The sequence below is a fragment of the Elephas maximus genome, chromosome 18, assembly GCF_024166365.1.
Source record: "Elephas maximus indicus isolate mEleMax1 chromosome 18, mEleMax1 primary haplotype, whole genome shotgun sequence".
Taxonomy (NCBI): domain Eukaryota; kingdom Metazoa; phylum Chordata; class Mammalia; order Proboscidea; family Elephantidae; genus Elephas; species Elephas maximus.
In genome coordinates this window covers 26,585,798-26,613,000 of record NC_064836.1, presented here as the reverse complement: position 1 = coordinate 26,613,000, position 27,203 = coordinate 26,585,798, and the positions used below count along the sequence as shown (strand labels likewise).

The window sequence follows — 27,203 nt, the reverse complement described above, 5'->3', positions numbered from 1 at the left end:
TAATATATATTTTTTTTATACTTCATATGTATAATATAAACTATGTATGCTTCAGACTCGACCGCACTGGGTTTGGTTTTGTTTTTTTTTTTGTATGTGTCATATTTATAATATATACTATGTATACGTCATATATATAATATGTACTATGTATACTTCATATATATTTACAATGTATACTTCATATATATATAATATACACTATGTATTCATATATATAACATATATATTTACAGAGATTATCTAAAAACTATTAAAAATGATTAAGCACACAAATCACTTGAAGATTTTTTATCACATATTTTTACAGAGTAGGCAGTTTTTTTTTTTTCATAACAAGAGCAAAGAAACAGATGGCTACCTAAACATGACCAATATTGTTGTAATTGAACTCCAGTTCATTGCTAGCTGAATGACTGACCCATGTGTGCACAGATATTTAGTGACACACTTTCATTTCTGAGGGGAATTTTAAATGCATTATGGGCTAATACTACACTCTTTGGTAAGTTTTCAAGATGGAAATGCAAGAAATATTTATATAAACATGTACTTCAAGAACTTTTTTCGAAAGTATTCCATTTTTAAAAGTTCTGTAATTGTCATGTTCTTGATTTAGGAAGCATCCTGCTTTTTAGGAAAAAAATCATGTAAGTCAGCCTCTTTCCTTACCACAGAAATTGTTTTGTCTCTAAAATAGAAACTATTTGTTTAGCCAAGAGCTCTCGTTCCCTAAAAAAAAAACAAAAACAAAAACAAATAATGATGCCGTGATATAAGGAGGAAAGAAGAAAACTTGACCAAATATGCCATGGGTGGCTCCACTTTTTGTCAGCAAACACCCTGGCCCAAGACAGGAGCTGGGTGGCTAAACTGAGCCTGGTTTGCTGAATACTAGAATTCACTGGAGGAGACCTGGGCAGACCCCTTCTCTTCATTCAGGTTCCTCCTTGGTGTTCATGATTTATCACTGGCAAATTGAACGGTAACGTGGAGTGACGTGCAAGATGTGGACTTTTTTAACCCCCTCACTAACCAAACTCACAAGGAGCCCTGGTGGTGCAGTGGTTAAAGCGATTGACTGCTAACCGAAAGGTCAGTGGTTCGAAGCTACCAGTGTCTCTGAAAAACAAAGATGTGGCAGTCTGCTTTTGTAGAGGTTTACAGCCTTGGGAACCCTATGGGTCGCTGAGTCAGAATCGACTTAAGGGCAGTGAGTTGGTTTGGATTTGGAGTCTATATGCCTGAGGCAAAAATAAAAGAAGTGAATTCTCTCCTGAGCTTGGTTAACCCATTGCCGTCAAGTCAATTCTGACTCATAGTGACCCCAGAGGACAGAACAGAACTGCCCCATAGGGTTTCCAAGGCTGTAAATCTTTACAGAAGCAGACTGCCCTTGTAGATCAGCTGGTGGGTTCAAACCACCAACCTTTTGGTTAGCAGCCGAGTACTCTGACCACTTGCGCCACCAGGACTCCATATATATATTAGCAATTTTCATTTCTTTACTGAAATGACTCCCTCCCACCCTTCCCAATTAAGTGTGGAAATAGATTAAGATTTCCAGTTGACCCCTTGGTTACTAGGAATGAGAAGGAAATTAAGTTACGTGCATGCTTTATTTTTGCTTTTGTGTTTATTTATTTATTTTTCTGGGGTATGATGAATGTAGTTTTGACTAATCATAACCAGTTGCCAGTTACCAGTCACCATCAAGTTGATTCTGACTCATGGCGACCCCGTGTGTGTCAGAGTGGAACTGTGTTCCATAGGGTTTTCAATGGCTGATTTTTTGGGAGGAGGTCTCCAGGCACCTCTGGGTGGACTTGAAGCTTGAACCTTCTGGTTAGTAGCTGAGCCTGTTGACTGTCTGACCACCAGGGACCCTTGATTGATCATATTCTCCCTGAAGGAGTCCTTTTCGTGAAGACATGACACTGTCCGAGGTAAAGCAGCAGAAGAAAACTGTAATCAGAATGTCATTCTTTAGACCTAAAAATGTTCTAGAACACTGAATAAATTCTTGTAAGTAAAATTAGGAAATTCGGAAACAAGGTAAGAAGTTATACCAAAGCAACAGAAGCCCGTTGACCCCATGTAACTGGGTGTAGTAGAAGTGGAATTTTTTCTTGGTTGTTACTAAGCCTGAAATATCTGATCCACAAAAAGTGTAGATAAATATCTAGAAACTGCTGTTACCTGACACTTACAAAGTCGCTTCCTCTACCCCCCCGAACCTAAAAATAAAAATGTTCTATAGAAAAACATCCTCTTTTTATTGATCTTTCAGATTTTAGAATGTTGAAGTCTAAAGTACGTAGACCTCAAATGACTCTTCAATATCATCAGTGAAGCCAGAATCTTCTCTCTGCTGGAGACGTTTATTTTGCTGTGAACAAGAGGCAGGGGGCACTTCTGACCCTTACCGGGGATTCACAAGCTACAGGTCAGCATTGCTGAGAAAAGCTAAACGCCCCTCTGAGGCAAAATTTTGGATCTTTAAGAGGAATTATGGTTCTTTTCTATTTTTAAAAAAGAAGACTAAGTGTATATATGATTGGCTGAGTAGGGCCAGGATGGTGCAGGGCCAGGCAGTGTTTCATTCTCTTGCACATAGGGTCACTGTGAGTCAGAACAGACTCAACAGCACCTAACAACAGAAACAATAGGTCAAGGAAGTAATTTATCATATCTAGAGCAGCCTCCGTGACGAAACAGAAGCTCACGAATGCACTGGGTTTTGGCTCTGCTGGGTTTGAATGGTTTGGGGGCTCATCCACCCGGAGACAAGGGGACTGAGCCATTGACCTCTGGGGTCCTTCTAGGGCTCATATTCTATGGGAACACAGAAGGCTATGGGATTGACTTGTCAAGCGTGAGAGATGGAAATTATATACATTGACAACCTTATTTCTGCTGATAGGGGTATGATGACTGAGAAAATTTTAGTGGACAAATAATAATACAAATAGTAGTGGTCTGGTGGTTCAGTGGTAGAATTCTCGCCTTCCATGTGGGAGACCGGGGTTCAGCTCCCAGCCAAGACACCTCGTGCGCAGCCACCATCCATCTGTCAATGGAGGCTTGCGTGTTGCTATGATGCTGAACAGGTTTCAGTGAAACTTCCAGACTAAGATGGACTAGGAAGAAAGGCCTGGCAATCAACTTCTGAAAATCAGCCAGTGAAAACACTATGGATCACAGCAGTCTATCTCCCACCGATCATGGGGATGGCACAGGACCGGGCAGCATCTTGTTCTGTTGTGCATGGCGTTGCCATAAATCAAGGGCCAACTCGAAGGCAGCTAAAAACATGAGTAACACATGTGCTGAGCTCCTTCTGGGTTCTGGGAACCGTGGTAAGGGTGTCAGACGCATTATCTCATTTAATTCTTCTTGATTATCCTATTACGTCAGGAATGGTTACCCTCTTTGGCTTCAAGGGGTTAAACAACTTGTCCAAGGCTACGTATTGATGGAGCAGTGAAAGAAAAATTTGACCAGTGCACAGAACAAACGATATCTGAATTGATATTGTTGCAAAAGCAATGTCGTCCCTCACGTTTCTCATTCAAGGAGTTTCACGGACAAAGCCCTTTGCTTCTGTTGGACAGTCCTTCCCATAAAGGAGGCCTTGCTTTGGGCCATTCTAGACTTGCCGTCCAAGGAAATCAGCTGCTTTAGAAACACTGAACCCAGATAGATAAATATTTCAATGACTTTTCCAGAATGGTACTTAAAGAGCAGAGCCCATCTCAATTTGGGTTTGCGCCCATGGCCTTATGGTTTAAATATAAAATACATTAAAGCCCTTTATTTAGAGAGCCAGATGCCATATTTAGGGAGCAGCCCTATTCTCCCCCTGACTTTAGTGAGAGTACAATGTAAATAGGTGTCTCAGTATTGACAACAGTATTCATTATTTATTAGGAGTTGATGGTGTAGTCGAAGCCCGGAGGGTCACGGGCCACTTTCACCGACAGGCTTAACTCTAAGGACAGTGCTTCCCCCCAACCCCAGAGCCCTAGGGGGCTCTCTGCACAGCAGGAAACCTGTAACAGGAATTTTTTGAGAGTTGGGCATGTGGACAGGTACGTCTTGACATACAATTTAGAGGAAAGCAGAAAGAGACTGCCAGGTGCAAGAATCTAAACAGCAACTTCTAAACCATAGGTTGTGGCCCATTATGGAAAAAAACAAACCAAACTAAACACACAGACAAAAAAAAAGCCAGGTGCTGTTGACACCAACTCGTGGAGAGCCCACGTGTGCAGAATACAACTGCTCCATAGGGTTTTCAAAGTTGTGACCTCTTGGAAGCAGATCACCTGGCCCTTTTTCTGAGGTGCTTCTGGGTGGGTTTGAACTGCCAGGCTTTTGGTTCGTAGTCAAGCACTTAACGGTTTGTGTCACCCGGGGAATCCTATGACCCGATAATTGGTTATAAATTAATAATAATAATAAAAGAAGGAGAAGAAAAAGAAATATTACTTGCTTCCCAAGTAGCAAGGGCCCAAGCCCTCCCTTGATCTGTCCGTCCCCCAGTCATGGCTTGTGAGATACTTCTTACTGCTGCTTGTTACTCGACAAAGCTTGAAAGGCTCTGGTCTGAAATATCTTCTTTTTTCTTAGTACTCATTTTATTATGGGACTCAGTGTCCGATTCTGTGGCAGCTCCAAACCTCACTGTGCCTCAGTTTCCTTGTTCACCAGTCTACAGCTGTGCCATTTTCAAAAAGTCATCAAGAAGACCAGATTAAACCGTGACTGCAAAATACTTTAAAAAGCTAAACACAGTCATCAAAGTTAAAGGATTGGTGTCAAACAGGCCAGCAGAATCTGTTTGGAAGGCCACCCTTCTGTGGAATCGCATCGAGTCATTTCATTTGAGAGGTGGCAAGAGTAATAAAGAGTACACCCCTGGGACAATCTGAAAAGTGAGCAGCTTCTCCAAGGTCCCGCCACAGCGGCCGAGGTGGGGCCAGAACACAAGCCCCCGGCCCTTAGGTCAGTTTCCTGCCCCCTTAACCTGCTGCCTGCCAACAGCTGTTTAGCTACTTCTCAAAAAAAAAAAAGGGAGGGTCTTGTAAAATTTTACTTATAGAAAATTTATAACTCTCAAATCGATTTCTTCCCTTTGAAAGTAGTTTCCTGATTGCGATGGCATAAATGAAAGTCCAGTCCTGAAGAAGTCACAGAGCTAGGCAGTAAAGCCCCAGGGAGAGAGACCTCCGACCCTTTGGAATTCTCAGGAAATAATGCAGCAAGATGCAAAGAGTAAATATTACTCATCTCCTGCCTGAAAATGCAATTTGGGAGACATTTAAAAATTTTATTGAATAAAAAATTCGGGAAGAATGACTCTTCGTTCTTTAATGGTCTAAACTAAAAGTAAGGGAGTAAAAAAAAATCACCCAAAATGTCCTGTTTTTTTCTCTAGGGGAAAACTGGAGTGAAACATTGACTTGGCTGATACAGCAGTCATTGCTCAACTGTGTGTTGTAACCCTCCTTCAACTGTCACGCGGCTGGAATGGCAACTCTTGTATCAACTCCTGCAAGGTGTTTCCTGGGCTTTGCAGACAGGGTGGTTCGGGGCGGTGCAGTCTCCACTCTGGGGGAGGCCAGATAAAGTATTCTGCTCAGGGCCACTATCTTTTAATGCTGAAACTGTAGATAGCACACTTTCTCACCACGCTGACCCGGGTCCTGCTTTCCCAATTTGTAGGTCTTTATTGCTAAAGCCTTTGGTGTTTATCAGACACACTTTATCATCCTTCACCAAACGTCCTTTGTCAAGGTCAGCCTTTGAACTTCTTTGCATATACATCTAGTATGACCAATGATTCAGGATCTGTAAGAGGCTTATCTTGTAATTCTAAGGAAAGAGGAACAGAGCCACCGATCTTTGTGTTACATCTTCTTGGGGCTGGTGTGTGTGTCTGTATGTGTGTCTCTGTGCAATGGAGAGAGAGAAAGATGCACAATTCTGTTACTTATTTTTAGGGTGTCATGTGAAAAATTACCCTCTGGTAAATTTAAAGTAAATATTTTCTGCTTTTTCCTTTTGGACAAATTAAACCTGAATCTTGGGGCGCTGCAAAAATGCTAAGGGCCAACTTGCTTGGATTGTTCTGAAGGATTGCCCTGCAGTTGATTGTTAAATTTAGGGGTTCCATTCGCGGGGCTCCTCGTGTCGATAGAGCACCAGGCTGTCTCTGCCCTCTCCCTCATGCACGTGCACTCAGCCGAGAGCCTCAGGAAGACTCTTGCTTTGCTCTCGTTTGCTGTGGTCTCTGGAGCTGAGCATCAATCCTTCCAAAAGGAATTAATGTCTGCTCATATTACTTAGGGGGCATTGGTGATGCAGGGGGAGAATTCTTGCCTTCCATCCGGGAGACCTGGGTTCAATTCCCAGCCAATGCACTCACGTGCAGCCACCACCGTCTGTCAGTGGAGGCTTGCGTGTTGCTATGATGCCGAACAGGTTTCAGTGAAACTTCCAGACTAAGATGGACTAGGAAGAAAGGCCTGGAGATCTACTTCCAAAAAACCAACCAATGAAAACCCTGTGGATCACAATGGTCCTATCTGCAACTGATTGTAAGAATGATGCAGGACTGGGCAGTGTTTTGTTCCATTGTGCATGAGGTTGCCGTGAGTACGAGGCCAACTTGACAGCTGCTAATAGCAACAGCATATACTTTAGATCTCCTTAACGAGGAAAACAGGAGTCTCCGGGTAGTACAAATGGTTAACATCTTGGCTGCTAATTGAAAGGTTGGAGGCTTAAGTTCACTCAGAGTTCACTCAGAGGTGCCTTGGAAGAAAGGCCTGGCAATCTACTTATGAAAAATCAGCCATTGAAAACCCTATGGAGCACAGTAGTCTGACATTAAGTTGAAGCTGACTCCAGAACAGCCATTTATTTTCCTATTTATCTAACTACTTATCTATCTATCCATCATCTATCATCTTTCCATTTCTCTGCCCATCAGTCTATCCATCCATCCGTCCGTCCATCCCTCCGTCCGTCCGTCTGTCCGTCCATCCATCCATATCTATCCATCCATCCACCCACCCACGCACCCACCCCTCATCTATCTATCAATCATCTGTCTGTCTGTCTATCTATCTGATATCACCTGGTTGTGAACACGGCAGTGTTTCATGGTGTAAGAAGCCATCATGGCCACTGAAACAAGGGGATAGATTCAGCATTATACAAACCAGGATTTGCATAAACTGACTCTGAGATCAGCACCCACAAACCAGCCCAAGTGCCCCTCATATTCGTATTCCAACCTTCACTCTCTGTTCCCCATGGGCTCTCTGACGTCTTGGTTCATCCTCTGCCTGCAGTCCCGGGATGACCAGAGTGAGCACTTGTGGGTCTGAGTCACACCGCTGGTTCCCTGGTGTCTGGCTGTGCTCCGCTTCTCACCTTTTCCTCACTGGCTGGGGCACTCAAGTCTCACCCAGGCCTGATTTTTCTCCTTTTTATAATTCCCTGATCATATCTTGAGCAACAGAAATAATTTTCAGAACTTTTTTTTTTTTTTCTGTTGGAGAATTCATTTAGGCTTCTGGGAACTAAGGACAAACTATTTCTTAAGCTGAGGCTGCATGATGAAAGCTAACGCAGAGGGAAACTTCCCTCCTCCTTTGTCCTCTCCATCACTAGCCCTGGACACCAAGGGCCAGAGAGGGAAACTCGCCCTTGCTAATGGAAACCGGCAACTGTTCCGAGCCCCTTCAGAGCTCTCTCTGCACATTGTACAAAGTCCAGGCCCTGCCCTTGGAGTGGGGTTCCATCCTCACTTCACCAGCACCACACACTATGGGTGGGCTTGCTTATGAATTCAAGGACAGTGAATCATGGACTAGTACTCATGTTGGCCAAAAAAAAAAAAAGTCCAAAACAGACAGAACCCACTGCCATCAAATCTATTCCAACTCACAGCAACCCTACAGGACAGGGTAGACCTACCCCCATAGGGTTTCCAAGGCTGTAATCATTACAGAAGAAGCCTCCACAGCTTTCTCTTGCTGAGTGGCTGCTGGGCTCCAACCGCCAACCTTCAGGTTAGCAGCCAAGCACTTTAACCACTGCACTACCAGGGCTCCTTGCTCATGTTGGCATACATTTTAACACAAGTCTGGTGAAGAGATCACAGAGGCCAGGAAGAGCTACTGGAGGTGTCTTCCAGATTTTGCCTCGCAAAGCTGCTTTGAGTAGTGGTTGAAGGCCCCAGGATCAAACGTTTTTGTGGAATCAGAGCTGGTGAAAATCATCACTGAGAATACATTTATGGAGAAGGTGTAGGCAGTCAAGGTAATACTCACAATAGCAGCAACCAGTGTCTATTAGCACATATTGGACCCTACAGACACCTGGAAAGACCAACCAGTGTCTACTACCACATATTGGACCCCTCCAGACACCAGGGAAGACTAACCAGTGTCTATTAGCACATACTGGACCCCTACAGACACCTGGAAAGACCAACCAGTGTCTATTGGCACATACTGGACCTCTCCAGATACCAGGGAAGACCAGACAGTGACTATTGGCACATACTGGACCCCTCCAGACACCAGGGAAGACCAAACAGTGTCTACTGGCACACACCAGATCCCTCCAGACCCCTGGGAAGACCAATCAGTGTCTATGAGCACATAGTAGACCCCTCCAGATACCAGGGAAGACCAACCAGTGTCTGTTAGCACATACCGAACCCTACCAGACACTTGTGAAGGCCAAACAGTGTCTATTAGCACATACTGGACCCCTCCGGACACCTGGGAAGACCAACCAGTATCTATTGGCACGTACTGAACCCCAACAGACACCTGTGAAGGCCAAACAGTGTCTATTAGCACATACTGGACCCCTACCAGATACCTGGGAAGACCCACCAGTGTCTATTAGCACATACTGAACCCCTACCAGACACCTGGGGAGACCAAAACCAAACCAGCTGCCATCTAGTTGATTCCAACTCATGGTGATCCCATGCATTACAGACTAGAATGGGTTTTCTTGGCTGTGATCTTTACAGAAGCAGGTCACCAGGCCTTTCTTTTGAAGCCCCACTGGGTGGGTTTGGACCACCAACCTTTTGATTAGTAGTCCAGCACAAACCATTTGTGCCCCTGAGGGGCCTCCAGACACCTGGGAAGAGGGATCTTATTCTTGAATGGACCGATGCGAGGCAGAGTGAGATGGAGACATTTGGCACAGCTGTGTACCTGACGGTCACATCTGCTGGCCTCAGAGCCCACACTTGGCCAGAGGAGTGGCCTGCAGTTGGCGAGGTGATGGACCTGCTTCTCCCTGCTTCTGGTCTGGCTCCACTGCAGCCAAGTAGCCAAGGAGACTCATGTAGATCAGATCACATCTCTCCGCTCCAAACTCTCCAGTGCTTCCCATGGCGTCAGACTTCCAGAATGCCCTGGGAAGTGGCCTAGCTTACTCCTGTCCTCATGGAGCATCACTCTCCTTTCACTCCCTCTGCCCCTCAGATACACCAGGCTCTTCCGTGTCCATGTGCTTTCCCTTGTTCTGGATCATCCCCCCACCCTCATTTTTCCCATGGCTGTTCAAATGTCATCTACTAAACCAGTTCTGACTCATGGTGACCTCACATGGGTCAGAGTAGAGCTGTACTCCATAGGGTTCTCAGTGGCTGATTTTTCAGAAGTCAATTGCCATACCTTTCTTTCGAGGTACCTCTGGGTGGACTTGAACCTACAACCTTTCTGTTAGCAGCTGAGTGTATTAACCATTTGCACCACCCAGGGATTCCCATCTGCTAAAATAATGCTTAAAGAACCGCTTTCCCTGTCCCTGCCGTAACACACAATTTGATTTACTTCTTCCTGGCATTGTCTTATTTAATTTATATGTTTACTTATTTACCATCCGCCTTCATCCTCCAAGTGACAGGTGGACAGGTGAGGGCAGGCTGTGTTCGGTTCACTCTGTATAATGTATAACACTAGTGTAACACTGTACTGTGTAACACTAGTGTCATGGAAATTGCCTGGACTGAGTAGACACGTAAACATTTTTTTATGAATGACAATGAACTGTAGCTGCACCTCCTCTCCAGCCTGTTGTGCCCTGAGGCAGCCCAGTGGCCCGGATCTCAATTTGGGGGGTGGTTTTAGTGTCTAGAAATAACTCTGCTTTCCAGGGGTCAACTGGTGAAAAAGACCCCCTGCTTCCCACTCTCTTATCACTGGGTCCCAGTACTTCTAGAAGCTGGGCAACCCACTTTACCCTTCTTTTCTGTTTTGGGATACTCTTGAGGCCTCAAGGCTCTGAAGGTTGACGTGGTCGACCTGAAGAATTGCTGGAGGTGGCATCTGAACTGTGGACAGCTGGCAACCGCCAGGGGCCTCTCTCCAGGCTGGTGCCCTGCCTGATGCCTTGGTTATGCAAATATGGCTCTTTTCATTCCAATGGGCAGACATTTCTGGGCAAATAAAAACCAAAGGAACATAGCAAAGAACACTCATCCAAAAAAAAGGAGTCCCTCAATCCTCTTGCCCTAGCCGGCTTTCTCCACCCCATTTTACAACTGCACAGTGTTGGTTCCCATGCTTCCCCAGTCTTTGGGGTGCAGACAAGTTGGAGTGGAAAGGGGTTCTCTTTATCTGATGCATATCTAAAACTTCGGGTCAGTCTTGAAGTTGTCTCCAGATTTGTAGGAAATGTATGGACGAGGTATTACTCTTGGCTGAACATCTGGAGTTAGTGCAAACCGGGGGCGGGGGGGGCGGCTCTGGCCTCCTACGGGGGGCTTCCTTTGGGCTAGTGAAGACTAGAGGCAGGCATAGACCTGGAGGAGGAGGAGGGGGTGCTGGGCCTTGGCCGAGCTTTTGGCTGGGATGAGTTGTTCTTCCAGGCAAAGGAAGAACGCTGCAGGGTGTGGGCTCTAGCCCAGGGCGGCCCATTCACAAATGAGTGGAGCCTTGTGTGCAGTCAGGGCTAAGCTTTCTGTAGCTGTTGCCTAGTGAGATAGGTGTCCAAGCTAGAAAGCCAAGGGTAGGTGCCATCACCTTGGGGACAGTGTCCAGCACTATCAGCTACTCCTGCTTGTGTCAGGCACCACCTCTTAAGCCTGGTCACCTTCTCTCCATTCCATTGCCCCTTCAGCCTTCAACTGTTCTCAGTTAGTCCCAGGGCCACATGGCTATTCTGCACCCCACTGTGACACAGGTTTCAGTGTGGCACGGGGGTGGGGGGCTCTGTGCATTGCATTCTTCAATAATTCACATGGCAGCGTTGTCGGGATCCTCTTAACCACTCCTTAAAAGTAATTAATTGATTTTCTGACATATCAATTCACAATGTATCACACTGACACTAAGCTGTATGTCGGCTCTTGATTGGCCTAGAGGGCTGTATGGATTAAATTCAGCCCGGAGTTTAGCCTAGGAGTTGCTAAAAATATTCCTCTATAAAAGGAAAGGCTTTTTACATGGAGCATTGTCTAAAAACCTAAACCATATGTCCTTTCCGGGGCTGTCAGTTGGGTAAAATATAGTTTAGGGTGTGCATAGCTGCTCAGACTTCAAACATTCAAGAGGCATGGAGTAACCTCCTGTTACCCAGTATGCTTGGCAGCCTGTGCGGACGGTTGTCCGGGGCTCGGCCAGGGAGCTCGCAGGCTATGCACCATGGGACCGAGTCCACCAGAGCCAGGCTTGCTGGGGACTCTTGGAAGAAGGCAAATGCTTGCCCTGTGCTTGGGGTGCTCCTCGTTCCCTGGCAGGCAGGCTCTTTCTGTAGCTGAGATTGCAAGATCAGTTCACTCATGCCCTGCAAAGGGAGAATTAAACGTAGGGAGGATGCCCGTCAACAGTGCAGACCTTGTTCGTGAGGACATCAAGGCACAGACTGGCTGAGTGGCATACCCTGCATCTTGCAGTGATTCAGTGGGGCACTGGAAACAAGGGCTTCCTGGCATCTTGGTCTCTGTAGGGACCCACTTCTGTGATGCAGAGCTGTCATAAGTCACATATAATTGGCTCGTCCTGGGTGGTGCAAGCAGTTACTGTGCTCATCTCAGAACCGAAAGGTTGGAGGTCTGAGTTCACTCGGAGGCACCTCGGAAGAAAGGCCTGGCAATCTACTTCTAAAAAATCAGCTACTGAAAACCCTGTGGAGCACAGTTCTGCTCTGACACACATGGGGTCACCGTGAGTTGGAATCGACTTGACAGCAACTTGTTATATTTGAATACACCCTGTGCCTACAGTGTAAAGCTCCTCATAGTATAATTTTGGGGGAGCAGTGTTTCTTCCCCATTCTGAGGCTTCCTGCTGATGGAGAGGACTGCACGGAACTAGTGCTCTGGCCTTGCCCTCGCCTCCTTTAGCGGGGAGTATGGGGGCAGGCAGTGCCAGCTCAGGCAGCTCCACCCTCCTCTCCTCCTCTCGGGGCCGGCTGCCTGCAGAAAGCACACATTCTGTCTCTTCCCAGGAGCAGTTTTGCAGGCCGGGCACTGGGTCAGCTGTGCCTGAGACAGGGGAGCGGGTCTGTCTAACTTCGGAGGTCGGTGTTAGTAGCCCATTGTTGCCACATTGAAGCCACGTTTTGTATCTGGCTTTGTTGCCATTGTTAGCTGCTGTCCAGTCGGCTCTAACTCATGGTGACCCCACGTATAGCAGAACGAAGCTCTGCCGGGCCCTGTCGCTATCTTCATTCCAGTGCCCTGCTTGAGTTCATTGTTGCACTATTGTGTCAGTCCCTCTCGTGGAGGGTTACTCTTGTTTTCACTGACCCTCTGTTTTACCAACAATAAAGTCCTACTATAGTTATTGGTCTTTTTGAGTGAGCTGGCTTGTAAGCTGGCTTTAAACCAAAAAACAAAACCCTTTGCCATGGAGTGGATTCTGACTCACAGCGATCCTGTAGAACGGAGTAGAACTGCCCCATAGGGCTTCCAAGGCTGTGATCTTTATGGAAGCAGACTGCCACATCTTTCTCCTGAAGAGTGGCTGGTGGGTTCAAACTGCTGACCTTTCAGTTAGCAGCTGAGCACTTAATCGCTGCAGTACCACGGTTCCCTTAAGCAGTAGTAAAGCCAGTGTTTTATCTGCATGTGACCCACTTCTTTTTTGTCTACCTCCTAGTCGATTCAGGACCCAGGAGGCTGCCACTGATCGGCCGACCTTCGGTCTACAACACCCATGAGAAGATCTGAGCACAAAGCCAGGACTTGACGTTTAGGCAGAACACGCACGACTGATGAGCAGTGGCCTGAGGCCTGGCTTCCTGGCGGTACTTAGCTTGGACTGGCCATTTCAGCCCAGTGTCCTGATGCCACATGGGGCCAGACTACGTTGAACCTAGCAAGTGCCCAACAAATGGGACGTCACCTATTTTCTATGGTGAGGTATCAGTGGCAGGACATTTAAGACACTTAAAAGCTTTTAAGACATTTCCGTATCATGGTATTTTACTCTGTAGTAATTAGGAAATGTTTTAAGTTCTGACCGAGACTTCAGAAGAGGAAGCTGTTATAAAAAGTCAAAGGCCACGGAGAAAGAAGGGGGCACACCCTTGAAAAGAAGAAGAGGCCTAGGAGACACCTCGAAGATAAAGTCAAGCTCATAGGCCTTCTTTGCTCTTGCTTAGAACGGTTCTTGACGGTTTTGGGTAATTGAGTTACTACTTCTCCTTTTTGCTTAGCCCCAAACCAAGTAGGCTGGGAGACTCAGGTCCATAGTACCTGCTTTGATCACATGGAAGGGTTATTGGCGAGCCCCAAAGATTACAGCCAAGAAAACCCTACGGGGCAGTTCTACTGTCACATGGAGTCGCTATGAGCCAGAATGACGCAATGACACACAAAAACAACAAAAGAGAAAAGCATTTTAAAGTCGGGTGGTAGTGTGAGGAAGCATTACAGGCAAATGTGAAATGTCCTTCTGAAGGTGCATGTGGCTCTCTATTTTGACTGTGTCTATTGCCGTGTTTGTTGTTGCTTGGCAGAGTGGAAATATTGTTAGACTAGAGATCAATAATATTTAGGTGACTCATTTCAGAATTACACTCACATTTTAAAACTTGCAAAGTCCGTTTGTCTAGGTCAATGTTTTGCTGACACTGAGAACAAAAGTTCACATTATAAGGATAAAAAGAACCTCAGGGGTCTGAAGTGTTGACTATCAACCACCTCTTCACATTCTCAATCTTTAGAAGTGAAAAGCTTTTATCCAAGCGATATAGGTTGTCTTCTTTACTCTTGAAAAGAGATTCAGGGCAGATTCAATAATGCATATTCTGGAAGTTATTTAGGTTAAGAATAGAAGATTATTCTGGGGGGAGGGAAGAGCCGTGAATTATTTACCGTTGCACCAGACAGGGAGGAAAGTCTCAAGATTTTGCTGAAGTCACCGATTGATTTTCTGACACGAGAAGTGAAACGAAGCCCAAGTGGCCTGTTGGTGTCCATGTCAGACACGTGATCCTGGTAAATGCACAGCTGCTTTTCAGCTGCTAAGAGGTTGAGTTTCAGCATGGGGCAGGGAGGTGATCCGGGCTGCCTTGTAATTAATGTATCTGATAGTATTCTTGGGAGTCCCTGAGTGATAGGCTGGAGGTTCGAGTCCACCCAGAGGCAACTCAAAAGAAAGGCCAGGTGATCTACCTCTGAAAAATCAGACACTGACGACCCTATGGAGCAGAGTTCTACTCGGACACACACGTGGGTGCCAGGAGTCACAGTCGACTTGATGGCAACTGGTAATAAAGTTCTTGAAGAAAGGATGTAGATTCCATATCCAATTATTGGAATACAAGCACACCCTGGGCCCTGAGTCCCATCTTGGGCATTTTGGGGCGTAAGCTCTGATGAGAACACTGAGCAGTGCACAGACTGGTGAGGACGGCAGATGAGTCACCAAACATTGGCAGTGCGATGTGGAATGCAAGAATGTGACAATGGGGCTGTAAACAGGTGTCATGGGAGCATAGGAAAGGGGAGAGATGGATTCCATCTGGACTGGCTGCCGAAGCTTTGAGGAGGAGATGGTGGTGGATTGAGTCTGGGTGGGGCGTAGGGCTTGGGCAGGTAAAAATGGGAAGGGAATTTAAGATAGCTCACGTGGCATGAGTGAAGTCAAGGAGGAGCTTGACCAGGAGGGGATGCTGAGGAATGGTGCAGCTGAACACACACAGGCACCGGGAAGAGAAGGCCCTGACAGGATACAAGGCGGGAAAAGAAGGGTGGGCCCAGTAATAGGCAGCATTTATAGGGCCCTTTTTTTTTTTTTATGTCAGTTTTGTCATACCGTAGTGCCTTGCGTGTTGCCCTGATGCTGGAAGCTATGCCTCAGTATTTCACACAACAGGAGGGTCACCCATGTGGACAGGTTTCAGCAGAGCTTCCAGACTAAGACTAGGAAGAAAGGCCTGGCTATCTATTTTTCAAAAATGAGTCAATGAAATCCTTATGGATCACAACAGAATATTGTCTGACTCTTGCTTTGGACATGTCATCAGGAGGGATCAATCACTAGAGGAGGACATCGTCTTTGATGAAGTAGAGGGCCAGCTAGAGAGAGGCAGACTTTCAGCGAGATGAATTGGTACAATAGGCACAAGGATGGACTCAAACATGCCAGCGATTGTGAGGATGACGCAGGGCTGGGTACCATTTTGTTCTGTTGTACATAGGGTCACCATGAATTGGAGTTGACTTGATGGTAGCTATCTATGTGTCTATCTGTCTGTCTGTCTGTCTATCTATTGCGGCTTGCCAGACGCTGAGTCAGTCCTTTGTGTGCTATCTAATTAAATGCACACAACATCCTTTGAGAAAGGCACTGTGTTCCAGTCTTATAAATAAAATAACAGGTTTAAAGAGGGTCAGTAATACTTAAGACCACCTACCCAGTGAGTGGCAGAGCCAGGACCAAGGCTTAGGACTGTTGACACCAAATCCATGCTCTGAACTCATGCTGCCCCCCGTGTAAAGGAAGCCCGTCAAGTCCATAACAAAGGGGTTTGGGGACTTCTTTCCCAGGGCAGACGGGCATCATAGAGGGATTTCGAATGGCAGAAACACCTACGCACACCTGTGCTTCAGAAGAGCTTCTGGCGCCAGTGAGAAGGATGAGTTGGGTGGGTAGGAGCTAGACATCTACAGACTAGTTAGGGGCATGTGGCAGCCCAGGACAGGGGGAGGCAGACGGGGAAGAGGAAGGTGGGGTGCGGGAGAAGGTTCTGGGGCGGGGCCAGGGCACGGGCATGATGTCCAGGCTTTTAACCTGGGTGACTGGCAGACTGGAGAAGACCAACATTATGAACATTAGGTGGTTTTTAGTTGGACAAAAAGAATTAGAATTCTACCCTTGAATTTTACATTCAAATTCTGAATGCGTGAGTTTTTGATCTTGTTGTTGTTTTGCTACCATGAAGTCAGCCCCGGACTCATGGCGACCCCATGCGCTACAGAATGAAGCCCTGCCTGGTCCTGTGCCATTCCTGTGATCAGTTGTGGATCAAGCCGTTGGGATCCATGGGGTTTCACTGGCTGATTTTCAGAAGTAGATCACCAGGCCTTTCCTCCTATTCCGTCTTTGTCTGGAAGCTCCGCTGAAACCTGTTCAGCATCACAGCAACACACAAGCCTCCATGACAGACGGGCGGTGGCTGCCCATGAGGTGTACTGGCTGGGAATATAACCCAGGTCCCCCGCACAGAAGGCGAGAGTTTTACCACTGAAGCACCACTGTCTGTCGCAGTTGATTATCAGTCAGCAAGAGATGCCTCAGGACAGAGTTGCAATACTAAATCGAATAAGGAATGCTCTACTGGCTGAGAAATTTAATGAAATGAAAGCACCCCTTTCTTGGTAGAAGCATCTCAGAGAAGATAGAAAGGTGGGCAGACATGTAGGGGAAATGAGAGGGAACGTCAGGAACGGTCAGCTCTCCCGTAAGTGCTGAAGTGTTGGGGAGCTTGACATACGTGAAAGGCAATCCGATTACCATCACTGGGGCCTGAAATCAACTTGTAAACTGGCTCAGCTGGGGCCTCAACGCACACACAGAAGAATGAGATGGTTATAAAGTCCTTGGCTTTGACTCAAGTTACGATGCTACGTGAAGGTCAGGTTCATCTGAGAAGTCACTGTGCAGTAATCTGAGTTCTTCCCTGGGGGGTGCTCATGATGGGAGATGTGATGGGATGACGACACCTCTCACCTTGAAAACCTCTGGGGGAGACCCCTCAAGGTAGGTGTAAGACCACTGTCCTCTGGCCAGGACTCACAAACTCCAGCTGATCACTGGCATTTGCAGATTAACACTCAGCGAAGCGGTTATCCCAGTTACAAGGGAAAAAAAGGGAGAGGCCGGTGTTTACATTATTTAGAAAATTTGTTTATCTTACTTATTGCGCTCTCTATGGGTGCCTTTGATTTTACTGTTTGTTGAGAAGGGATATCATGGCTTTATAATCACGGGGGTTGTACTGTCAGTCTTTCATCAATTTAATAAGTTTCATGAGATATACACATGGGATAAGACACATGAAATTATAATAAAGTGTATGCTGAGACCACCACCTGGCAGTTTGTCCTACTCTGGGTTGTGTGTTGCGGTGATGCTGGAAGCTATGCCACTGGTATTTTAAATGCCAGCAGAGTCACCCATGGTGGTCAGGTTTCAGTGGAGCTTCCAGACTAAGACAGACTAAGAAGAAAGGCCTGGAAATCTCCTTCGGAAAATTAGCTGATGAAAACCTCATGGATCATTACAGAATATTGTCCGATACAGTGCTGGAAGATGAGCCCCCTAGGGTGGGAAGGCACTACATATAGCGGCAACTCTGGGCTTAAATATGCCAATGATCATGAAGATGGCACAGGACTGAGCAATGTTTTGTTTTGTTATATATTAAGGTCACTGTGAGTCGTAGCAGACTTGACAGCAACTAACAACAACAGTATTTTGAGGTACACCACAATGTTTAGTGTATGCCAGACCCTGGTGTAAGATACAAAGTCATTAAATAGTAGCAATACATGTCAATTCCTTTCACCTTCCCCACAATAGGTAGTTCTTATTATTGTACCCACTTTATAGATGAGAAAACTGAGGCACAGAGCTGTTGATGTTAACTTGCCTATGACTTGGAATCCACTGAGGGGAGCGGGTTTGGTTTTTGTTTGCTTGTTTGTTTGCAAGTCAGAATCAACTCGAGGGCAGTGAGGTTTTTTTTTTTTTTTGGTTTATGAGTTGGAATCAACTGAAGGCAGAGGGTTTTTTTGGTTTTAGGTCATGCAGACAGACAACAGAGCTGGGATTTGAACACAGACTCTGGCTCCAGAGCTCATGTTTTAACCAATCTTCTAAACTGACACCACGCTTTACGCCAAAACTTAATCCTTGGCATGGATTTTCAAGTCAAGTCTTTGAAAAGTGATGACCATGGAGAGAAGGGGCCTCTGACCTAGAGACCAATGAGAACCGAGACAAATAAACTTATCTGAGGCTGCTTTTTCTGCCTGAGTCCTGTTGTTGGAAAGTAAGGCAGGGATCCATCAGCTTATCCTACTCTTTGATCTGCCGCTACATGTGCATGGAAAGCCCACCACCACACCAGACTGTCACCAGCACGTGGACCTGCTCTCAACTGCACTGAGTCTGTGGTCTCCCCTCGCTCTTCGGTGGCTTGTTCTCTACCACGTATCTGGCATGCACCCAGGAAAGCCTTTCTCTTCCGGGGAAAAATGATTTACCAAATTAGCATGGAGATAAAAATACTTTCTTCTTCAACTGAGTGGTCTCCTTATAGAACTGAAACAAAATTAGATGCAGGAAGTGGCAGGTATTTGGAAACTGATGCGTGATAATTGAGTATTATTAGATTCAGGTTTTGCCTGGACCAAGCTTTGGAGAATTTTAGAAAAGACTTTTTCAGATGTGAATCACATTCGGAAGCGATAGTGTGCGTTCTGTATTAGAGTTGGGTTTTAGAAACAAATTAGAGAAGCATATTGAAGCGTCCATTCATTCAGTCATTCACTGGACAGAGTTATTGAGTGGTACTCCTTAACAGACGCTGTTCTAGGCTCTTGGTCTAAAGCAGTGAATGAAACAGTCAAGAACAGAGCTGTTCTTCTAGATTCAGATGGAGAAATCTAAATAAATTCAAGTTCCATTTTTGAAGTGGAGACATAGCAAAATTTCCACTGTCAAAGAGAAAAATGTTCTTCATCTCTACAGACTTTGTCCTTTTTGGAGTCCCCAGGCAGTGCTAACAGTTAAGCACTTGGCTACTAACGAAAAGGTTGGCAGTTTGAATTCACCCAGAGGTGCCTCAAAAGAAAGGTTTGGCCAGCTACTTCTAAAAAACCACTCATTGAAAACCGTACTGCACACAATTCTACTTTGACACACACGGGGTCACCATGAGTTGGAATCGACTCACGGGCAACTGGTCAACTCTTTTACCAATTTTGGAGATTCCCAGATAGTTTCTCCCAAGAGTATATTTTAACATGTAAGCATGTTTTATGGCCTCGCCCCCCCCCATCTTTTAATATCTGTTTCTTTTTGTGCTTCCTTATTCTGCAATCAAAGCCTTCACGATGACCCCAAGCGGCAAATTACGGTCAAATCGCCATTGACTGTGATTCTCCCCAGTTCCTGGTCAAAGAGACGATGCAAGAATGAAAACACTCGAGACCCCTGACACCACCTACCAGGGGACAACTGTCCCCCAGAAACGCACCAAGAAATGCCCCTATTTTCAGACCAAATAGAATGGCCAGTAAAAATCTCTATGAGCATGTCCTCCTGTTTCTCTTATTTAAGCTGCACGTGATGACACTCCTGGGAACCCTGAAAATGCCTGTGAGGTGACCGTCTGGAGAAATTCATAACTCTTTGGAGAGAGTGGAGGCGCTTTCCAGTTCCTCGCCTGAAGCCTGGAGCTATAAGTCTGAGTTCTGGAGCTGCCCCTAATTGCTGGGTGATGTTTTTCAGTTGGAGGAGTTATACATGTATCCACATGGGCAAGTCACACGCTCTTTACAAAACCATTTGTACAAATACAGGGAGCCCTATAAACGTGTTTATTTTCTCGGATGTCACAGATTTTAAAAGTGACTGACTGAATTAATATTGAACCCTTCGGAAAAAGCACAGGAGGATGAGATTACCTTAATTTTTCTCAAATACATTTTACCCTTAGATAGATTTATTCCCTTAGTCAACAGGCGCTTGACGAAAGCCTACTGGATAGTAAACACTCTGCCAGATCTTGGGGATTCTGATGTGCCCCAGGTGTGGTTTCTGCCTTTAATGGGGTCTCTAACACAGAAGACAGACCTATAAGCAAGGGTTACAGGCTGGTGTGGGGGGGCACTGATGGCTCAGTGGTAGAATTCTTACCTTCCATGCAAGAGACCCGGGTTTGATTTCTGGCCAATGCACCTCATGTGAGCCACCATTCGTCTGTCACTGGAGGCTTGTGTGCTGCTATGACGCTGAACAGGTTTCAGTAGAGCTTCCAGACTAGATAGACTAGGGAGAAGGGTGTGGTGATCTACTTCCGAAAATCAGACAATGAAAACCATACGATCACAAGGGTCCGATCTGCAACCAATCACGAAGGTGGCACGGGATCAGGCAGCGTCAGGGGCCAAATCAATGGCAGCTAAAAACATCAACATAGGCTAGTGGGCTGTGTGCTGTGAGCGAGGTGTCTGCAGGTTATAAAGTACATGAGAGCAAGTGTGCTTCTCCTTTCCTGGACTCATCAGGGAAGGTTTTATAGCAGCAGTGATACGAGAACTGAAGGAAGAGTGAACACAATGTGCCTTCCAGGGCTAGATGCTGTTGTTACTAGGTGCCATCGAGTCGGCTTCCACTCATAGTGACCCCACGTACAACAGAACGAAACGTTGCCCTGCCTGCGCCATCCTCACAGTTGTTGCTGTGTTTGAGCCATTGTTGCAGCCACTGTGTCTATCCATCTACTTAAAAATGTTATTTCATGTAATTCTCTTAATAGTCGCGTAAGGTAGGTACCTTACCGTCTCTGTGTTACAGATACATAATCAAGACTTAGAGAGATTAGGCAATGTGGCCAAGGTTACACACCTAATAAGAAACACATCTCTCTATATCCTGAACCACTCTGTTATACTTGGGTTCTGAACAGGAATTGCCAAGGCAAGAAGGGTAGGTACAAGAGGGTGAAGAGCATTCCAGGAAGGGGATGTAGTGGGCTGGATCCACGGACTTGTGGGAGAGCATGAGGGGGCACGGAGAGCTGCAGGGTAGGCTCTCCAGGGACTTAAAATTATGGTCGCCATATTTGCCCAGCAAAGCCCAATGGTGAGGTCTGGAGGGGAGCCCCTTGTCTCCACTGCTGTGCCCCATCGCCTCATGAGTAGGGTGGCACTGTGGTGTCTGGGGAGACTGGACAGTAGCAAGTAGCAAATTGGGCTATTTTCTGCCCAATTTAGGTCTCTGCTGCTTGGAAACCTCTGGCATAAGCAGATGGAAAAATCAAAATCATTTTTATTGAATAAGTTTGTAACTATCATTGATTGCTACAACCTGTCTGACAGTTTGTTCTACTGTGGTGGCTTGCATGTTACTGTGAGGCTGGAAGCTATGCCACTGGTATTTCAAACACCAGCAGGGTCACCCATGGTGGACAGGTTTCAGTGGAACGTCCAGACTAAGATGGACTAGAAGAAAGTGCTCGTGATTCTCTTTCTACTTCTGAAAATACGCCTGTGAAAACCTACAGATCACAACAGAATATTGTCTGATTTACTGTTGGAAGATAAGCCCTCTAGGTAGGAAACCAAAAACCAAACCAAACCCATTGCCATTGAGTCAATTCCGACTCATAGCAACCCTATAGGACAAAGTAGCACTGCCCCATAGGGTTTCCAAGGAGCACCTGTGGATTCAAACTGCTGACCTTTTGGTTAGCAGCCGTAGCTCTTAACCACTCTACCACCAGGGTTTCCCCTAGGTTGGAAGGCACTCAAAATTACGCAGTGGTTACAACAATGGACTCGAGCATACCAACGATCACGAAGATGGCACCAAAACCCACTGCTGTTGAGTTGATTCCGACTGATAGTGACCGTATTGGACAGAGTAGAACTGCCTCATAGGGTTTCTAAGCAGCGGCTGGTGGATTTGAACTGCTGACCTTTTGGTTAGCAACCAAGCTCTTAACCATTGCACCACTGAGAAATGCATTGTTCTGTTGTGTGTGGGGTCGCCATGGGCAAAAGCTGGCTTGATGGCAAGTAACAACAACAATTGATTGAATGCTTATTCTAAGCCAGGCGCTACTCTAAGTACTTGACAGGTACTAACATTCTAAATCCTCGCAGACGTAGGTCCTGTGATTACCCTCTTTTTATGAAGGAAGGCCATGAATCCAGGCAGGAGAAGCAATTTGTGTATGGTAGCGCAGCATGGAGCCAGCACTACCATCACTTGAAGTATCCGTAGGTCCAAAACTCTGACGATGGACATATGTCGTATTCATGTGTCAGATCCTATTAGGTCAACTTTCTCCCCTCAGCTTGACCCAGTGGGGTCCTTGATCACCCTTGTAGGAGACTGCCTACTCTTGGCCGTTGGGACAGGTGGCTGCACAGCTCAGCGTGCCCAGAGATGAAAGAAAGGGCACCATGCACCCAGTGCTGCTCTCTTTCATCTCGTCCAGCAGTGAAGATACGAGGTCTATATTTAAATCAGATTCTCTAAGAGGTGGGTGACTGCCTGTCCGTTAGCTTGTGGTTTCCATTTCTTTCCAGCTCACAAATGGACTGGTGAAGAAACGGAACGGTGATGAGCGGGGTCCTGTTCGCCCTGGATGACTGTTACATACATTTTAGGTGGTGATGTCATGAAAGTCTGAGGCACATTTATAAAGAGTCAGACCCTTGTCTCAAACAAAACTCTAATTATAGTTATTACTTTTTTTTAAAAAAAAACCCAAACCCACAAACTAGTTGCTGACTTTATAAAAACTAGGCATCCCATGGGAACTCAAAGCGCTCACGTGTAAACGTAAACTTGTGGCCAACCTCCACGTCTGCAGCTGTTCTTACTTTTCCCATGTCTATGGACAGTAACTGGTTCACTCATCATCCAAGGGAGAAAGCTCTTTCTTCCCAGTACTCCGACCCTGTCAATGCTGTCTTTCCCACTGGCCACCCTTGTACTTTCCCTCCTTCCCTGCCCCCAGTGTTTCTTTTGCACCCCCAAAGTTTACTTAGCACACTCCCTTCATCAGACCTTGCCCCAGCTCGCTGTCCTTCATCTGCTGCTGGATCGCTCCTATTCAAATGTGAATGTTACTTCCCTGCTTGAAACACTTCTGGGGTTCCACTGCCTTGAGGCCTCGCACACTGGGGCCTCTGTCCACACCTCCCGCCTTCCTCCTGTTGAATCTCGTGATCTTGATGTATTGACTCTTTTGTGGTTTTCCAACATAGCAAGCCATTTCACAAAGAAAGGCCTTGGCTCGACCACATACGGTATGTCATGCCTTTCTCCCTGATGACTTATTTCTCTTCACAACAGCTTAGGCAGCAGCCTGTCTTCACGTCCTGGCCTTTGCTAGGTCCCAGTTAGGCTCACCTCCTCATTTCCACTCCACAAGCAATGGAGTTTGAATAAACTCCAGCAAACCTTCAGTGGATACTCATTGTATGCCAGACTTTGTGCTGTAGGCTGCAGATACAGAGAAGATACCACCCCTGCCCCTAGGTACGCTCAGGAGAAGAGTTTGCAAGGCCTGGAGGCAGCACAAGGCAGGTGGGGTTAACCCTCTCAGAGCCCAGGCTTTCTGGAGTTAATGATGTCAGGCTTAGCTTTGCTGACGGATGAGCAGGAAGTTGGTTGTGGCCTGTGGCAGTGGTGACGGAGGTGGTGGTGAGTGAAGATGACAAATTCCAGTTAGAACAGCAACAGGCACACAGGTGTGAATGTGTAAAACAGGGAAGTGTTCCGGTGACTCTGGTGGGGCTTATCCTCATCAAGCCAGACTCCCAGGATGTGAAACCAGATAGGGAGGTGGGGCACAGGTAAGGAGATACCTCATTTACTACGGGGTTTAAATTTTATCCCTTTTCCTGCTGGAATGTCTATTTCTTCCCTTCCCACCTTTCCTACCAAGATCTAGCTGTGTGCAATGCAGTCCATAAACTCTCCAAAACTGTCTCCTCTTTCTAGAATTCTTTTATGAATTTCCATGTCACTGATGTACGGGGTCATAGATCTGAAAACTCAATTATTCAGATCATTTCTTGTTCTCTAATTGGATCGTATGGGTTAACTTTTTTCTTCTTCAACTGGATTTTAAGTCTTTTAGAGGCAGAAGATAGACCTGGTATTTTAGCAATACATAGTATAGCTCAGGAAGGCGTCCAAGAAGTATTTACTGACTGGTCATGAATACGTGCATGGAGTAGGGTGGATTTCCAAGAGTAAGAAGGATGCCAGAGTGGAGCGGTCTTTCCTTGACCACCTTGTGTAATAACCACGGAAAAGGCGGCGTGTTTCCTGTCATTTAACTTGTCCTCTTCTATGGTCGTTAAAAACAAAACTAAAGACAGAAACACACATGACTGTTCACAGAAGTTATCCCCAGAGGGTGGTATTTTTGGTTAACACTGATCATCTTTTGCTCAGCTCTATTTTCTATTTTTTACAAAAAATGAACATGAATTACTTTAATAATAAAAAGTCTATTTTTTTTAAAAAGGCAAGTGTCTTGTGTGGCCAATATGAAAAGATGGCACGTATTTATTAGTGATTGATTAAATCTGTCAGGGTTTTGATCTACGGCAAACATAAACCTGGGTTTTTCTAAAGCCCTTTTGGGCTTCTGATAAAGCAGGCTTTTTGACTGCTGTTTTGAACATATCAGGAGAAGGTATGCAGAACAGCCTTTCCAAGTGGGATTCAGTGTAATGCAATAAGAACTGAAGGCTTAATAGGGGATTTCTTTCCTGAGTGTGGGAAGAATCAGGTAATTGCTGATCATCCTTTGAGTGGAGAATTTAGCTTCTACTCTTTGTTTTTGTCCAGAGAGATAAAACAGGTGTTCTTTGCAGACATGAGTGCCTTACACAGAGAATCATAGCTCCTCAACAGAGGATAGTGAGAGATACACGGGCAGTGGTGGTTCACTGGTAGGATTCTCGCCTTCCATGTGGCAGCCTTGGTTTGACTCCCAGCCAATGAACCTGAAGCGTAGCCGCCACCCATTTGTCACTGGAGGCTTGAGTGTTGCTATGATGCTGAACAGGTTTCATTGGAGCATTCAGACTAAGATAGACCAGGAAGAAAGGCCTGGCGATCTACTTCCAAAAATCAGCCAACGAAAACCCTACGGAATCACCACAGTCCAATCTACAACCAGTCACGGGGATGGCACAGGACAGGGTGGGGCTGCATTTTGTTCCATTGTGCATGGGATTGCCATGAGTCGGGGGCAGCTCTACCGCTGCTAACAACAAGAAGAAGAGAGGCAGAGACCGTCTGCCAAGGGTGGCTCAGCAGCTCTACAATGGCTTCTCTCAGTCTGCTTGCCCCCAGAGGACTCGAGCTTCCCTCCGGCTAAAGTGCTGCCAAAAGATCAGTTGCTGGAATGAGGCCTTTAGTGTTGAGGAACCAGCTGCCTGCACAATGAGCTACTCAACCAGGAGCAAAAAAAAAAAAGGTGTGAATTCAAGCATTTCAGCAAGCTTGACTCCTGCTTTGTAAGAGCAGGAGAGAAAATTCTTACAGAAAGTGAGCCAATTAAAGAACCAGAGTTTAAAGGATGTCTAAGCAGGAAAAGGACGCAGCCTTGAGAAGGGGCATTAAAGAATTAAACGTTGACAGGCTGGGCTTCAGCCTCCTTCTCCGGCACCATGCTGCCTGTGATGTAGGCGTACATAACACCAAGCCATGCGTGTGGTTTCTTTGCACACGAAAGTGCAGAGCAACCTTGTGCTCACTTGTTGATTAGATTTCCCCTTTGGTGACTCTCACTCATGATGCGATCCGTTTTCAAGACATGATGCTCTGTCTGGGATGGAAGATGTTGGGTGGCAAGCAACGGCCCAGCGTCAGAGATGGTCTTTTATTTTCTTTGCCTGGGGTGTGGTTAGGTGGGGAGGCTTTTCCTTCCATAATCGGTCATGTGCCTGTCTATTCGGCCTCTCAGAATTCAGTAAGGTGCTCTAGGCTTTAGTTTGCCGTTTACTTTTGACATAGGCTGTGGTTTGCAAGAGCATAGGGCCGTACAATGGACATTTTAGAGGACATCGTGGGGCTGTTGGACTAGATTAACCACAGTGGCTGTCATTTAGTAAGTATCCAAAACACGTTGTGCCAAAAGAGCTTCCTCTGGGGACACAATCGGACTGTGTTGCATTGATGATGTTCAGGGCTTTGATAGCTCATGGAGGGACTAGCCAGCCAGCTCAGGCAATATCTCTTCTGGAACAGTGGTTCTCAGACTTTACTGTATATTATAATTACTTGGAGAGCTTTTAAAAATCATGATGTCCAAAAAGTTCTCCATACAAAATTAAATCAGAATCTTTGAGAGTGGAGCTTAGGCATTGGTATATATTTTTGGAAACTCCCCAGATTATTCCAATAAGCAGCACTGTTTGACAAGCACCCAAGGCTCTAGAAATATAATGTCCATAAAGTAGCGACTAGCCTTGTGTGCTGATTTAAATTTAGGTTAATTAAAACTAAACAACAGTTAAAATCCAGTTCCTCAGTTACACTAGCCAAATGTCAAGTGCTCAGTAGCCACATGTGACTGGTGTCTGCCATATGGGACAGCACAGATTATAGAATATTTCTATTATGGAAGGAATTTCTATTGGACAGCTCTGCTCAAGAGTCTAACATTCTAGACTTAGGTCAAGTTCCTTTATCTGAATGAATACTGAATGCCTGTACTGCCAATGAGAATTGTAAGCAAAATATTCGTGGGCATTGCCAGGGTTTTTCCATCTTGACCCCTATCTCTGACAGGGTCAAGTTACAACTAGAAGACTAATTAAAATGATTTATTTTATAGCCAAAGTGAAATCCTTCTTGGGAGAAAGGAACCTGATGTACAAGCCAAAACACTAGCGTGCTTTCTTGAGTCAACGGTTGTGGTGACACTTGCCACTGCTCCAGGAT

At 45.9% G+C, this 27,203-nt stretch overlaps 1 protein-coding gene across 1 annotated transcript in view; it reads right to left on the bottom strand.

The window, feature by feature from the left end:
• Positions 1-27,203, bottom strand: part of RUNX1 (RUNX family transcription factor 1) — a 297,632-nt gene that overhangs the window by 131,731 nt on the left and 138,698 nt on the right. The window lies entirely within an intron of this gene.